The 17,595-nt window shown below is 37.8% G+C and overlaps 1 protein-coding gene across 1 annotated transcript in view; it reads right to left on the bottom strand.

Moving 5' to 3' along the window:
* KCTD16 (potassium channel tetramerization domain containing 16) overlaps positions 1 to 17,595 on the bottom strand; it is a 345,625-nt gene that overhangs the window by 300,779 nt on the left and 27,251 nt on the right. The window lies entirely within an intron of this gene.

Genomic DNA, 17,595 nt, shown 5'->3' with positions numbered 1-17,595 from the left:
GAATATAAGCTCACTGAGGACAGAAACTGTTTTTTTTCTTTGTATTTTCAGTGTCTAACACAATGCATGACACATAATAGACAATTATTAAATAATTCTCTATTTTAATTAAAAAGAATGGAATGGATAAGGAGTAGATTGGAATGGAATGGAACAGAATGGAATTTTGTTTCCTGCCAGTAAGAATGAGTGATGTATCCTCAAGTCAAATGCCCGGCTTGCACTTGCCATGTGAATGAAAATAGTCTTCTAGAGTTATATGCTCATTCTGTGAGTTAAGAAAGTAAGAAGCCTTTCCCCAAAGCACCTCCCCAAAGAAGCATCATACGAACTTTCCTAAAAGGTAGGAAAAGGGCTGACATATATAAACAGACATCTTCAGAAGGAAGAAATATGGTATGAGACCTCTTCTGACAGCTCCACAAGGAACAACCCCATATGGAAAATGATTTATTAATTCCTGACCTTGCCACTTGTGTTGTGCAAAGCCTTGTGGGCCTAATGAACATATTGGAACCAAATGTTCACACTTCTCAGGAGCCTATGGAGCCCCTGGAGACAGCAAAATTAGGAGGAAATTCAAAAAGGAACATGTTTCCTCTGAGAGTTCTTGTGTTTCCCACTACACTGCCAGAAGCCAGATTTTGAGAGCTGCTTGTGGGAATGAAATGCAGCTATTTACCCATGTCACAGCCAGAGAGATATTATTAGATGTGACTTTGATTCTAAAAGTGGGCAAAGATTCAGGTCAGCAGAATTTGAGGCCAGTTTTAAGTTTCTCTAACTCATTTGGATACATGTATTCTCTTACAAATGATGTTGCCTTGCAAAATAATAAAGGTCTGCCTATTTTCCCTGTCCATTGGGCTGATTGGCAAGTCATCACTGGGTGACCAACAGTCAGGTTCTAATAGGAAAGAAAAAATGGCCATGTGATTCTATTTATTTGAGGAGGTAGGGATGTTGAACAAAGTAGAAAAGGAACACTGGAAAAGTGGAGATAGTAAACTCAGCAGTAAGCACAGGCATGACATTGGTGAAGGAAGGAATGAAGGAAGGAAGGAAGGAAGGAAGGAAGGAAGGAAGGGAAGGAAAGACAACAAACCCAGAGCAAGTCCCATAGAACTTAGAAATGGACAAATTTCACAGATTATATAGTCCAACATTTTCATATTCAGATGAGGAAACTGAGAAAATTCAGAAAAGGCCCAGAGCCTGCTCAAGGTCACCCAGCTTGTAAAAAACAGAACCAGAATTTGAATTTGCACATCCTGACTTAAAAACCTTAGTGCTTTCATTTTTATATTGCCCATTCACTCTACCAAGTAGTAGCCTCTTTAGAGTGCAAGGACAGAGCTTTCTTGAATTCAGGATATTGCAGGCTTTCTTTTAATGCATACTAGGTACATCCTTGGGCTGAATTTGGCCTTGCAGTTCTTGTTTTTGTCCTTGATGATCACTACATCACAACAGCCATTTATTTTCAAGCAAATGGATATGGCCTAATGTGCTTTAATGCAACCAGAAGGTGCTGTATATGTTCTGCCTTTGGTAATGCACTTTCTAAGCACAAGCTTTGAAAACCAATTCACATAAATGGGGCAAATTAAACTACCGTCCTCCATTGTCATGAAGATAAGAAAGAAAGAAAATATACTTATCATCTGTACTTTGATTGAAGAGGTATGTGCCTCTGTCTAAACATGATTCTATTCTTAGGATAAAGAAATACTATTTTCAGGTAGAGCCTAATTTAGTTTTTTTAATTTAATTAAATTTTTAGAACTCTCATTGTATACCTTTCCCATCCCTTATAACAAAGAAGGGGGAGAGAGAGAGAGAGAGAGAGAGAGAGAGAGAGAGAGAGAGAGAGGGAGGGAGGGAGAGGGAATCAGCAAAACCAACCAATATATTGACTAAAGTCTGACAGGCTCAGAACCTAAAGTTGCCTATTCACCTCTGTCAAGAAGGAAGGGAGATACCTTCTCATAACTTTCCCTCAGCAACCAAGCTTGTCCATTATAATTGTACAGAATGAAGTTTCAATTTTATTGATGTTGTTATTCTTTCCATTTACACTTTTGTAGTCATGATAAATTCTATTTCTGTTTACTTCTGCATCAATTCATGTGTTTTGCTATGCTTCCTTTTATTCATCATACACACACACACACATACACACACACACTGTTTTTTATAGCAGAATAATATTCCACTGTATTCCTGTTTAGCCTTTCCCCCATCAATGGATATCCACTTTGCATCCACTTCTTTGCTGCTACAAAAAGTGCTGCTATAAGTGGTTTACATGGGGCTTTTCAATTTGTCATCAACTTCTTTAGGCTATACCAGTAGGAGAATCTCTCGGTCAAAGAGTATAGACATTTTACTCATTTTCTTCACATAACTTTAAATTGCTTTGCAAAATTGTTGGACCAATTCCCAGCTCCACCAACAGTAAAGCAGTGTGCCCATTTTCCCACAATCCCTCCAAAATTTAACATTCCCTCTATGGTCACTTTGTCAATTTTATGTTCATGAAGTCACATACATTCAGAGTTTATGTGATTAGCATTTATCTTATTGTGATAGGAACATTCTTTTAAATGGTTGTTAATAGTCTATATTTCTTCTTTTTTAGGATTGTTCACATCATTTAGCCATTATACATTTAGGAGATAATGTTGGGTATTATATATTTCTGTTAGGGGCCTAAATATCCTGGGTTACAGATTTGTTCCTAATTGATCTCTTCCCTTCTCATTCTACTTGTGTTGATTATATTCAATTTTTCAATTATTTTTCAACTTTTCAACTTTACGAAGTATAATATTTCATCTTTTGTATGAGCCTTTAACCTTATGTTTGTTTAAGAAATTACCCTAGTTTTACTCCCTGACATAAGTCTCTTCTTTTTTTTATGCTATTATCTTTAATAGTTAGGTCACATATTCATTTGGTATTTAATATGGTATGTGATGTAAGAAATTGGTCTAAACAATTTGTCAGAATTCTTTACAGATTTCCCAATAATTCTCATCAAATAGCGAATTCTTTCATAGATATGTCAGATAATGAGTTACGCTATGTTTTCTCTAGTCTTGTACATTGATCCGTCTTAAAAAAAGTAGCAAAAGTTTTTTATGATTACTGCTTTATAACACAGTTTGAGGTCTGGTAGCAATGCTTCTACTTCAGTTCTACTTTTTTTTTTTTTACCAAAAAACAAAACAAACAAACAAACAAAAAACACCAACAAGTTGTTCCCCTTGATATTCTAAAATTTTTGGCTCCTCCAAATAAGTTGTGGCATTTTGCCTAACTCTTTGAAATGGCCCTTTGGCTGTTTAATTGGTGGTACTAAATCTATAAATTAATTTTGGTAATTATACTATAAATTTTATTAAATAGTTATGATCAGCTATGAGTACTTTTCTCCCTAATTTGGACATTTTGCTTAAAAGCTTGATTTTTTTTCTCTCTGTGTTTTATTCATTTAATTATCTGTTTTCCCCTTTTTTTGTCACTCACTTCTCTTTCCTCTGTCATGTAAGTGTTTAATTCATAATTTCCCCTTTTCTTTAACTTTGTTGGTTAATTTCTTTCAAAACTATGTTTTTCTAAGCATTGTTTTCTTTTCTTTGTTCTCTTCAACAAATTTCTTATCTTATCTTTCTATACATTCTGAAATTTTATTCTCTTACTTGTGATTCTTAAAGTTATATGTTACTTGTTTAATCTCTCTGTTCTGCTTATGGAGCTAAAACCTGCAGAGGTGTCAGCCTCGAGAGTGTAGCCCAACCAGATTAAAATGTAGTTGGGAAAGCTCTAACAAAATAAATAAAAATGCAACACAGAAAATGATAATTTGTGGTTTTCTAATTCAGTGTGCAATTTCCACTTATGTTTGAGTTTGACGTCACTACAAAGTACAAAAGTTGAACTCCATCTTCTAATCAGTTTCTATATTATTACCTTTATAAATATTATGCCATCATCTCTTTTTTTTTCCTGCTATGCCTCACTTTAGAAGTATAAGTTCAGTCCATGAAGGAAGCAATGTTGGATAGAAGCAGTGCCATTGGGAAGAAATAACTCTGTGTTCCTTTATGTCCTTCACCACAGTCATTTTCCTTCTTGAAGGCAATGCCATCAGATCAAATGGAGTTTTTAGCAAAATTATCTTTATTTATAACCCACATTTCCAATTTCAAGCCTTGCCACTCAACCAATACCTGCAACCTAAAGAGATACCTACTATGTGCAAGGTGCTGGGGAGACAAAACAAAATGCAAATTACTCTCCGCCCTCACAAACTTATAAATTATTGAGAAAATGTAGCATGTGCCCAGATAAGCAAATAAAGATAATTTGCAGATGGAGAGAATTATAACTAGGAGGATCAGGAAAGTCAATAGAGGGCAGGACACAGATTGAGTTTTGAAAGAAGATAAGGATTCAAAGAAGTATAGGCAGTTATAAAGGCAGCTTTATAGATAGCTAAGTGGCATGGAATCAGGAAGATGAGTTCAAATCCAGCTTCTAATACTTCCTAGAGCTGTTTGACCATGGACAGGTCAGTTAACCTTTGCCTCAGTTTTCCTATTTGTAAAATGAGGATAATTATACCACCTCCTTCCTACAGTTGTGGGAATCTAATGAGATAATAAAGTGCTTAACACAGTGCCTGGCATATGTATGTATGTATGTATGTATGTATGTATGTATGTGTATGTATGTATGTTATGTATACATGCACATATACACAGGTGTCTTGTGTGTCTGTCTATGTATATGTGTGTATATGTGTATATGTGTATATGCATATACAGGTATATGTGAATGTGTATATGTATGTGTGTATTTACGTATATAAACATCTATACACACGTGTATGTATATACGTGTGTTTATATACATATATATGTATGTTAGCTACTAAGAAGTTGATGTAAGGAATACATTCAAGCATGGACTAGGCAAAGGTATGGGGGTTAGAGATGGAATTCCCAATTTTAGGAACAACCAGTAGGACAACATGGCTTGAACATAGATTGTGAAGTGCGGTATTAAGTCTTGAAGGGTAGGCTGAATCCAAGTTGTGAAGGCTTTCACATGACAAGCTGAGAAATTTGTATTTTACCTCCAGAGTCAATCAGGAGCACTGAAGACTGTTGGGAAAAGAATGACATTATGTTTTAGGAAGCTGATTTTGGCAGATGTGTGGAAGGTGTATTATAAAGAGAGCTTAGAAGCTGTCAGGCTAATAAGTCCCAGTGAGAAATGATGAAGACCTAAACGAGAGCAGTGACCAAAAGAGTGCAGAGAAGAACTGACAAGACTAGAGGTCATCTCATGTGATCCTCACAAAAACCCTATGAAATAGGGCAGCAATTGTGATAGCCATTCTACAAAATGGGAAAACTGAGTTCCAAAGAGACTTTTGTCTCAAAGAGGCTAAGTAACTTACCTAAGAGCTATTAAGTATAAGATACATTTATTTCTAAGCCCTCATGACCAAGGACAGCATAGACAAGACCCACTGTGGGTTGTGGTAGACGACCCTCAGGGAAAATCAATTATCTCTGGTCTTAGAAGTTAGCCATGGTAAGGCATAAACAGAGATTGGCCCAGCTTAGCAAAACTTAATATATAAAACTGCAGACTTGCAAAAACATAAGATACATTCCAAAAGGGTTCTATCCTTTACAAAAACATTTTGCACAGACTCTTTTTAAGACTTCTTACTCCTGTAAGGTCTTTAATGTGTGAGATAGGTGAGCCCCTGTAAGCAGTATGACAAGGAGGTAGCTACAACATAGCCTTCGTATCATATCTAGACATGGCACAATTTAAATGAAGCGCAACATGAAAATGAGATTCCTTTCACGTTTCACAGAACACAGGATTTTTTTTTTATTCAGGGGGTAGAGTATGGGAGAGAGAGAGAGAGAGAGAGAGAGAGAGAGAGAGAGAGAGAGAGAGAGAGAGAGAGGGAACATTGGAGGTAATATCTCAATCAGAGCCAAAAGAGCTGGAGTTAATATTTCATAGCTACTTAATCCAGTCATTCAGAAATGATAATGCAAACTTTCAAATATTTATGCTTCATAGGCAAAACATGGCCCAATGAATTAGTGCATTATGATTTTCTCTGCCACTGACTTATGATTCACTCCAGATCAGGTAACCAGAAAATCACTGTATTCAGCAAGGGAATGGTAACGAGAAGTTGCAGACAGCTCTTTCATTTCTATTCACTCAGAAGCCTTCTTTGCCTCATTGAATAAAATTAAATTGTCCACCAAAGTCATTGATTACAAGATTGAGGTAAGAAGGGGGGGGGGGAAGGCAATGACCTTAACTGATAGGGTTATAATTTCCAACCTACATGGTACGTAGAAATTGGAGTTTCTTGTGGTATTGGTGACTCAGCAGTAATACCCAGCAATACTCAGGTATGATGAGTATTTTCAGCAAAAACTTTTAACCGCAATTTCAGTGGAAACTGTTTCATTTATTTTTTTTTTGTCTTGTCCTATAATGTTCCTATAATGTGTTTCGAGTACATGTGGGGAAGGCAAAGGGGAACTGCATTAGTCAAAAGATTGTTTACTTATTTTGTGCTGCTTTCCATCAAATATTAACATCTGGATTCTATAAATGAGGAGAATCAGTCTCAGAAAAAAGTTCTGATTCAATCATCATAAACAAATAGAATTCACGGCATAGCAGAAGAGATAATTATAGTTGGTATATAATGTATGTAACATGTAAATGTTGGAAGAGCACTTTGGCGGCATATGTTGTGTGATTTCATTCTCATCACAGCCGTGTGAGAAAAGATCTACAGAGATTACAGCTATTTTGCAGATGAAGAAACCTGAACAGGCCAAAAGAAGTGGTAAATAAGTGTCGCAAACAGGCCTGAAATCTAGCTAATTATTCAGAACAGGGATCTGGAGCTTGAAGGGGCACTAGAGTTCATCTATTCCAACCCCACTCGTTTTGGAGAGGAGAAATTCGAGGCCTAGAGAGGTTAAGAGGTTTGCCCAAGGTCACACAGATGACATGGCAGAACCAGTATTCAAATTCAAGTCCTGCAAATTCACGCTCGATATTCTTTCCCCTACATCATGCCCAGGAATACAACTTCATTATTTTGTCCCTTTGGGGCAGAGTTGTCAAACTTGGGCCAGTGACTGCAAGTGCTCCTCAGAACTCCTGAGCTGGGCCAAATTAAAATGGAGTTGGGAAACATTTAGTTAAATAAATTAAAATACAATGCAACACAGATATTGTTAATTTGTGACTTTCTAAGTCAATATGTGTCTGTCAGGGCTCCATTTCTATTTGAATAGCATTAGAAAAATCGCATTCATGCCCCACCACATCCGGATGAAATCATAGCGACTTCGAAAAGTAGGCCTAGCAAATAGCAGAATTAATCTTATCATTAAGACAGGTAGGTGGTGTAGTAGATAGAGAACTGGATTTGAAGTCACAAAGAACTGAATTCAAATCCTGCCATAGACACTTAGTAGCTGTGTAACCTGGGGCAAGTCACTTAATGTCTCTCAGTTTCAGTTTCCTCAGCTGGAAAATAGAGATAAGAACTGCACCCGCTTCACAAAATAGTTTCAAGGATCAAATGAGATACTACAGGGAAAGGACATCGAACACCTTTTTATCATCATCACCAGTATTATTATTCATGCAAATACCTGTATGAGGGCTTTCAAAAACTTTGGATAGTTTTTGTATTGGAAATAACAGTACCCTCTGGGAGAAATCACTGTAGAGAAAGATCCCACCTTCCTTGGCACTACCAACACCAGCTCTCCCACTGGCTAGGTAAGTCCATGAACTCTAAGGTGGACAGCCCCTTCCACCTAGCCCCCAGCCACCAGTCCTGCTTCCAATCTAGCCCTTGCAACTTTCACGTCAGGAAGCAACCTCTGTGGAGACGTGGTCTGGGAACTGCTCCTATAAGTGCTACAGTCACAGCTACTGGAGACCCAGAACTTGCCACCCAAGTCCCTGGTACTGTCAAATGGTTCAACTTTGGAAACTGATGTGATTTTTTTTTTGACTCAAATGACATTAAAGAAGATGCATTCTTGTCCACTTAGTTGATACACCCTAAGGACCTTTCCATATGGCTTGCAGTTGAAATTTTTTTTTTTGTATTTGATGTCTCTCTCATCAGAATGGAAGCTCTTTAAGAATAGGGGCTGTCTTATTTTAGTATTTGTATTCTCAGTTCTTTGCATATAGTAAGCACTTAATAAAATCAACATTTCCATAACATGATAGAATAGAAAAAATATGATTGTACATGAAACTGAAAATCTATTGTGTACAACTTGTTACTCCTTTTAAATATATAATAAAGTTATCAAGCAACTTTCTTTTTTTTTCCTTTTCTTTTTCCCTCCACCCCTCCACCCTGGAGATGGCTACCATTAGACACACATGTACACACAGGTGTGTGTGTGTGGGTGTGTGTAAAACCATTCTATACATCTATTTATCAGTTCTTTCTCTGGATGCAGATAGCATCTTCCTTCATATGTCCTTTGTAGTTAATTCACATAATGCCTCTTGCCTCAACTTTCCTTCCTGTGCTGACCTTTGACTTGCACACCAGAGGCTCAAGCAGAGGTATTTGCCAATGAAGCTCACTGTGTATCCTAATCACAAACGCAAATTTCACTGTGGCTTTTCACTCCTTACAACTCTGTGCAGGCTAAAGACATCTATCTCCGATAGTGGCTTCCAAATTTTGGATTGGTTATCGTTAGGTTAGGCACCGTTACAGACACTCATAAAACCATCAGATGCTGCAGGGCAAAGGTGATAAGTGCCAGGCTTTGGCCTAAGTTGCAAGGGTGCAGAAATGGACTTAGTTTACTCTTCCACTTTCCACAGTGGCTGTTCCAAACCTTCCCACTTCTCCTCATCTTCCATAGTACCTCTTTCCTTGCCCTCTCAGTGGAGGACTTCACTTTTTGCTTCTCAATATAATAGAGGCCATTCTCCAAGATCATTGAAATCAGCTGAGAGCTCACTGGAGTTTGAACACCTGGAATATCTCCTTCCTCATCTCTACCTTTCTTCAAGACAATTCAAATCCCATCTTTCGTAGGAAGCCTTTTCTGGTCCCCTCCCAGGTATTAGTGCCTTCCTCTCTGAAACTGTCTATTATAAAACATATATAATAAATGATACATTATGTGATAATATATTATATCATATTAATATATAATGCATTGCTTATATATACACAATATATTGTATATAGCATATGTAAACATATATATGCATATGTGTATATACCTGTACACATATGCATATATATCCTCTGTATGCTGTATATATCTTGTATAGACCTGGTTATTTACATGTATATAGCACTTTAAGGTTTGCAATGCCCTTTACACATGTTATCTCATTTTATCCTTGCAACTACCTTGAGAAGTAGATGTTATCATCATACCCTAAGGGATGCCCATCATTTGGTGAAACGGATAAACAAATCGCAATACATTAATGCAGTGGAATACAGTACATTGTACTATGCTGTAAGAAATGAGAGGAAAAAAAGATGATTTCAAAGAGACATGGAATGACTTGTATGAGCTGATGCAGAGTGAGGCGAGCAGAACCAAAAGAATAGTTTATATTCTAACATCCTTATTATAAAAAGAACTCAGATTAACTAAATGAGCCACCATGATTCCAGAGGACTGATGAAGAATGATGTCCACAATCATGACAAAGGGATTGGCTGACTAATATAAAGAATAATAAAAAATGTATTTTGAGACATGGCCAATGTGAGAATACATTTTAGTATCTGGGGGAATTGAATGTCTGATCTTTGAAAAAATATGACATTAAAAAAAGAATCCTTAATTCCCTTCAAAGCACAGCTCATATGTCACCTCCTACATGAGCCCCTTCCTTATCTTTCCAGGTCCTAGTGCCACGTCCTATGAAATTACCTTGTATTTACTTCGTTTGCTTTACACCTATTCATTTGTGACAGCAATGTGGCAAAATGGATAGAGTACTAGCCACAGAGACCTCAGTACTAAGTTCTGCGTTGGACATATACTGACTGTGACCCTGGGCAAGTCGTTTAACATTTCAGTGTTTGAGTAATTCTCTAAGATTAGGTTGCAGAAAAAGCACTTTCCTGTGTTCATCCATAGAATGCATTCCCTCATTTTGGATTTCTCTACCAGTAAAATCACAGTCTATAGCTTTTTAAAAATTTTTGTTTTCTTTTTGTCTCTTTTGCTAGGCAATGGGATTAAATGACTTGCCCAGAATCACACGGCTAGTAAGTGTCAAGTGACTGAGGCTGGATTTGAACTTAGGTCCTCCTGACTCCAAGGCTGATGCTCTATCCACTGCACCAGCTAGCTGCCCTGTCTATAGCTTTTTATTTGTCTACATATTCTCTACCTCCAAAAAATGTAAACCTCTTGAGGGTAAAGACCTTTTCTCCTTTATATCACCAGCACCAAACACTGCATATCAAGCATCTATAAAGATGTTTGATAAATGCTTAATTGACTGAGTTCAACCATGGTCAAGTCACCTAAATTCTAAGGTTCCCAACACTATTCTCTAAGACCGTAACTGCCAGTATGGTAAATGGTATCATTAATAAATTACCACTCTATGTCAATGGATAGAGTTTCCACGCTGTGTTCCTCACACTAAATTACAGATCTAGAGCCCCCCTCAAAAGAGAAAAAAAGTAAATGTGCTTAATAATAGTACCTACTTCACAAGTCTTCTATGAGGTTCAAATGAGAGTGTGCATAAAACACTTTGTAATCCCAATGTGCTAAATGCTAGGTTTTTAAAAATCATTATTGTTGCTGCTATTATTTTATTATTAGCATTATTATTGGTATCATGGTCAATGCCAAGCTTTCAGAGTTTATGGATTTCATGAAATCTAGCATCAAATTTGTTCTTGCTTTTGAGGGAGATTTCCCCAGGTGGGAAGTATTCCAGACACAGTAATGATGGAATCTGAGAGCTGAGCAGTCATAATGGCTCCAATCAGACTTTCCACAGCAGCTTCCACTGCAGGGGTTTTAAGGACTCTGGTAACCAGAAAACGAATACATATACAGGTTTCTGGAAGGGAGAATAAGATAGTGCTGGATGGGGAGGGGCAGGGAGATTAGTATCAATCCAAACCAAACACTTTCTCCATGAAAGGATAAAGAAAGATTAAGAAATGCCTTTTAGAAATCACTACCCATCTTCTCCATCTTCCCCCCAAAAAACCACAAAAAAAATGATTGAGAGTTATTTATACTTAACCTGATCTAAACAAAAATAACCAACACAAGTTCACTGGACCATCTGCGTCTGATAAGCATAAGTTAAAATCCTGGCACCATCTGCTCAATTGGAATTTTAATACGATCCCAACGTGCCAAATCGCAATTATGTTAGCAAGGGCAGCAGCCTTACTGCTTACACTCTAACTAGCAACTATGCTTTAATGGAATGGGAAACCACAGCCAACCAGCTTGGTTGGAAATGATCTGGGTGCTAGCATTTTTCCCTTGATTTAGATGAAATCAAAGCATGAGATTGGCAAAACTGCAAGCAACCAGACTCTCCCCGTAGGAGGGAAACAGGACACAGAACGCCTGAGAGCCAAACAGCTAGAAAGAGTACTGCAGATTAAAGAGCAAAGAGAACACTCTTGGCCACCTAATTGTACCTATGTTTGGTAGAGTCACAATATGAGAAATGTTAGATCTGGAAGAAACCTAAGAAAAGAAATGACTTAACATTCTGGGATTCTATGACTCTAAGAATGTAAGAATGTTGAGAGGCAGAGTTTTAGAAAAGGAAGGCAGTGCAATACTGGAGAAAGAACAGTGATTTTGGAGTCAGAGCCCTTAGATTCAAATCCTGTCTCTCACACCTACTACCTGTAAAACCTAGCATACCTAAGTTCCCTGGGCCTCATTTTCTTCCCCTGTAAAGTGAAGGAATTAGAATTGAATCTCTTCAGTGAGATTCTGTATATCTTTGGAGACAGAAGTAAACTTCAAAGTAATCTATTCCAATCTCCTTCATAATATAGATGAGGAAACTGGAGCCCAGACATATTATTCTACAGTTAACTACAGAAACTCTAATCACAAATTAGTTATGAATGCCACTCATTGGGCCAGTAGGTAAGCTGGTAGAGCACTAATATTTCTTAAATGTGTCTTCTTTCTATAGGAATCCTTTTAATATGCTCACTGGCTGGTCTGCTTTACTTAAACATGTAGCAGGTAAGCCTTGGCTCTCTCCACCAGAGGCAGGCTTGCTACATCTGCCTTTCAGGGTAACCTGAGGAGTTTGAGGATATCTCTTCTCCACTGTCAACAGTTTGAGCCTCCAATAGCTCATGCATCAGTTCCATTTAACTACTTAACATCAATAAATGTTTATATTAGACTGTGAAGTTCTTGGAGAACAGAGACTGGTTTTGTTTTGTTTTGTTTTGTTTTCTCTGTATCTCCAGCACTTCACACAGTTCCTGGAACATAGCAGGTATGTAGTAAATGCTTAATTTGGCTAGACTTGACAAATGGGTAATTGTTGCAAAGCTATATTGAGAAAATATGTTCCAACATCTCCCCTCTCCCCTTTCCCCACCACCCCAGTGCCTTGGAACATAGCACTATTCCTATATAAAGTTGGTCCCACCAAATTCATGTCCATATGTGCCCTGACTGCTGGATGACTCTTCATCATAGCTTCTGCTGGCCTGGGTGCACAAGGTCATGTCCAAAAGTTACTCCTTGATTGCTGAGGTATCAATATTGTTTTAATTTTTTTAGTTTTTAGGCAATTGGGGTTAAGTGACTTGCCCCGGGTCACACAGCTAGTAAGTGTCAAGTGTTTGGTCTGAGGCTGGATTTGAACTCAGGTCCTCCTGACTTCAGGGCCGGTGCTCTATCCACTGCGCCACCTAGCTGCCCCTGGGGTATCAATATTGTTCTGGGTACAAAACCTACACTGTGAACACCAGGATGTTAGAGCTCCATCTTGAGCCTTTGAAACCACAAGATCAGAGGCTTTACAGACTGAACCTAAAACAGAAAAAGAATTAACTCACAGGCCAAAGGCCAAAGACTGCTTCATGGGGGCACATGGTCATGATGGGGAAAAAGCCTGGAGGCCTACGAATTCCACTGAATGAAATGCACAGTCTCCTACCAGATGCCATTTGTGAAAGGGTCCAACAAATCTACCAAAATCATAGACAGAGAAAGAATGGCTGAGGCTGCCAGACTTTCTCTTCAAAGCTGATCAAAGAGCCTCCTTGTCATCATAATTAGCCATCCACAGCAAGTTACAGAATTTCTATGTAAGTTCTAAAGTCTCTCCAAGGTACCTGACACATCATCACAACTCTTCCAACCCCAACATCTCTACAGGGAGAGATGCTAACAGGAGGTACTGGGCATGTTACAGAGATGCCTGGTCTAATGAAACTGCAGATGCTTGACAAACTGTATATGATATTTCATACATCACAAACTGCCTAAACCAATGCAGATCATCACCATACTAAAAATGTTGGTCTTAGAAAACAGTGTGATATGCTAAGAAGCTAAATGGCTTGCTCAGGATCACATAGCCATAGAAGCAAGATTTGAATCCAGGTCTTCCCGACTCTGAGGCTGGTTCTCTAGCTATCTATGCTACCTCCGATTACATTTGGAATCTTATTATTTTAAATTAAAGATCAGATATTAAAATACTAGTAGAGGGTCTCTCTTCATTCCCATATATGCTAATTAGATATTAATCGAAGCATAAAGTTAAGAAGAAGAAAGTTAAAATTCCTACTGTACTCTGCTATTGTTAGATCAGACCTAGAGAATTGTGTTTGCTACTGGGTACCATGTATTAGAAGTGATATTAACAAAGTGGGTTCAGATGAGGGAGACCAGGATGGTGAAGAGATTTGCAAATGTCCTCTGGGAAGACTGAAGGATGGGGAAAAGAATCTTCAGTGAGGGAATGGAAAAGAAAAGGAATTGATCACAATTTTCAGTATTGAAAGGTATGTGATGTGAGGGAGGAATTCGATTTATTCTGCTTGACTTGCATTGGGAAGGAGGGCCAATGAGTGGCAGTTTCAGGGAGGCTAGAGTATAAGGGGAAAAAAATCCTAACAATAATAATATCTACCATTTGTGTAATGCTTTATGGTTTGCAAAGTGCTTCACAAATATCTCATTTTAGTCTCACCACAACCTTAGGAGGAAGGTGTTAGTATTATGCCTTTTTGACGGATATGGAAATTGAGACAGAGGTTAAATGACTTGCCCAGGATCACACAATTAGTAAGTACTCAGGCCCAAATTTGAACTTGGATTTTCCTAATTCCAAGTCTAGAATTCTCTCCACTGTGCCACTTTGCTACCCCAACAATTAGATCTGACCTAAAATGGAATGGGCTTCTTTAGAAGTTGGTGATTAGCTCCAAGTCACAGTATCTCTTCAAGAAGAAGCTGGAAGAATGCTTCTCAAGGATTTTTCAAGAATGATGTAGAGAAGCATTTATGCTTCAGTGAGGGAGTTGGACTAGATACCCTTTGAAGGGCCTTCCAAATCTAAGATCCTATGATTTAGAGCATGAACCTTTTATACATCTGGAAGAGACTGGCTCTCATTCAAAATGAGCTCCTAAAAGCATGTCTCAGGAACACTTTATTCGATTTGCTGGATCTGCTCATGGGCTTTCATGGGTTAGAAAATGAGTTCAGTTTCAGGGAGGCTTGTATGCATATATTCCTTTGCAATCATTTATTTATTACTTATCAGGTAGCTTTTAGCTTTCATCCAGGGGAGACAGAGTTATTGATGTATTTCAGCTTTCATTAGCAAGAATGGAGAAAAGTTAATTTCCTTTTAGACAGAGCTTTGTATGCATCCATCTCAGCAACTCAGTTTTTCCATGTTTATTTATTTATCTCTGTCAGTGTCTCCTCTCTTACCCTATTCCTCTGTGAAAGAAAGAAAGAAAGAAAGAAAGAAAGAAAGAAAGAAAGAAAGGAAGGAAGGAAGGAAGGAAGGAAGGAAGGAAGGAAAGAAGGAAGGAAATAAAGGTTAAATAGGTTTCACCTCTGTTCCTAGAAGATAGTTAATATTTGAAATTTCTCTTGTGAAATATGGCTGGGTAGCACCAGCTTTCCTAGTAGATAAACTGGGACTTTTTCATGTAAAGTGAGTTTTTACCACTGGTCTTGACTTTCAAATTTGAAACTGCCAAAGACAAAATAAACAACAAAAATCAGTCATTTTCTCCAAATTAGGGAGAGTTGGCTGTTAATATGTTACCTATTTGGATCCAGATGACTGGAAATGAGAAAGCTTCTATAGAGAGAAAAAAAGTAATTATCAAAGATTGTATTCCTTAAAACATTATCTCCTATTCCCTTTAAAATATTTTCCCCTTGACAGAAAGGTTTATAATAGCTTTTAAATACTTGGTGACTTTTGTCTAGTAAATACTGTGGTTTCCTAGGTACAAAGCAGATATTACAGAGATTAAATGGAAAGTACTAATCACACTTTTTGATTCTAACCCCTCCCCACACTTTTCTTCCCCTTTTCTAGGACTCATTGCCAGGATACATTTATCACCACTGGTCAACTCAATTCAACACCTGGGCAATTTTGCCTTATCTTCTCAAGAGATTTTTTTTTTAATAATCATCATTTAACCTCCCCCCTTTATATGAGATCTAGAGTATAAAACACACACACACACAAAAGGAAAAACAGACTATAACACTGGATTTCACTTTCCAATTAAGTAGTGTGAGACTTTTTGTTGGCAATAAGACAAGGATGGACAGAACCTGAAACTTGTTGTAGAAGTCCCTGTTTCATAATAGAGAAAAGAAAAGGAAAACCTTGGATGGGAAGTTAAGTGAACCTTATACAATATGTACAGACCTGGGAAGGAGCCATGTATGGGCAGTTCTTAATTCTGCTTATGAATGCTGAAAAAGGAACAGAAAACCAACCTTAACGTCATCTAGTCCTCACATTTTAGCTATCACTGGAATTCAGTGATGAGTAAAAGATTTAGAATCTCTTGTGAAATTGACTAAAAATGACAGTGATCACAGTCTTTATTTCTCCCTGAAAAGAAAAAAAACCTGTCTCTGTCTCTCTTTGTCTCTCTTCATCTGCTCCTTCCCTCCTTCTCCCTCTCCCTTCCCCTCCTCTCACTCACCCTTGGCCTTCTTCTCTCTCTCCTCCTCAAAGCGAAGTGCCCCAAAAGACAATGGACTGAGCTATTTTTACATTTCTCATAGCCTGATTGCTATCCATCTTCCTGGCTCCCAAGAATCCCTCCTCCCACTCATAGTGGCCCCAATCATCTTCAACATAGCCATTCAGTCATGAGGACCAAATAGGAGTTATTTGTGTCATCCCGGAAAAATACCTCTCAGCAAGTGGCCTGAATACATGTCTAGATCCAGGGGAGGTGTCCCAGCCCAGTGACTCAAGAGTTCCGCAATTGTCTCCACTATGTGGTATTATTACCAGAAGGGGACTGAATTTCACCATGGACAATCTAGATCACAGATTCTCCATTTACAGATAATTCAGTATCCTCTAGAACTGAGAACAATGAAAACAAGCAGAAAAACAGGGATAATCAGAAGGCCACCCTGAAAACCAATGATTACATATCACTTTATGTAGAAACGAAAGGCAATGTGATGTAATGAATAGAGAACCAGATTCTGAGTCAGAAAAACCTGGCTTCAAGTTCCACCTGTGACACATGTCAGTTCTGTGATGTTGGACAAGGCATTTAACCTCAAAGTACTCCACATCACTGTCTACGATGTTAAGTTACAGAACAGTTGTCAACCTGCTTTTGTAAAGGGAGATTTTTGTTTACTCACATTTCCTTGCAGTACCTCACTGAAATCAAATGATAGATCAGATATAAATAAATGTGTGTATCATTTTAAATATCTGGTATTTTTATTATTATAATAATTTTCCAGATGAGGAAAATGAAGATCAATCAAGAAAGAAAGCATTTTACACCTCCCAGATTGGCTAAAATATTGAAAAGGAAAGTGAAGAATGTTGGCGGGGATGTGGAAAAATTGGGACACTAATTCATTGTTGGTGGAGTTGTGAACTGTTCCAACCATTTTGGAAAACAATCTGGATATGCTTAAAGAGCTATTAAACTGCCTATACCCTTTGACCCAGCAATATTACTACTAGGTCTATTTCCAAAGATTATCAGGGAAAAAAGAAAAGAACCTATATGTTCTAAAATGTTTATAGCAGCTCTCTCTATGGTAGTAAAAAACTGGAAATTGCAGGGATGCCCACCAATTAGAGAATGACTGAACAAGTTGTGGTATATGATTGTGATGGAATACTACTGTGTTATGAGATATGATGAGCTCAATGAGCTTAGAAAACAAAGATTTGCATGAAATAATGAATAGCAAAGTGAGTAGAACCAAGAGAACATTGTATATAGTAACAGCACTATTGTTTCAAGAA

The sequence above is a fragment of the Phascolarctos cinereus genome, unplaced genomic scaffold (assembly GCF_003287225.1).
Source record: "Phascolarctos cinereus isolate Bilbo 61053 unplaced genomic scaffold, phaCin_HiC Scaffold_2;HRSCAF=192, whole genome shotgun sequence".
NCBI lineage: Eukaryota > Metazoa > Chordata > Mammalia > Diprotodontia > Phascolarctidae > Phascolarctos > Phascolarctos cinereus.
This window is presented reverse-complemented; position numbering and strand designations above follow the sequence as displayed.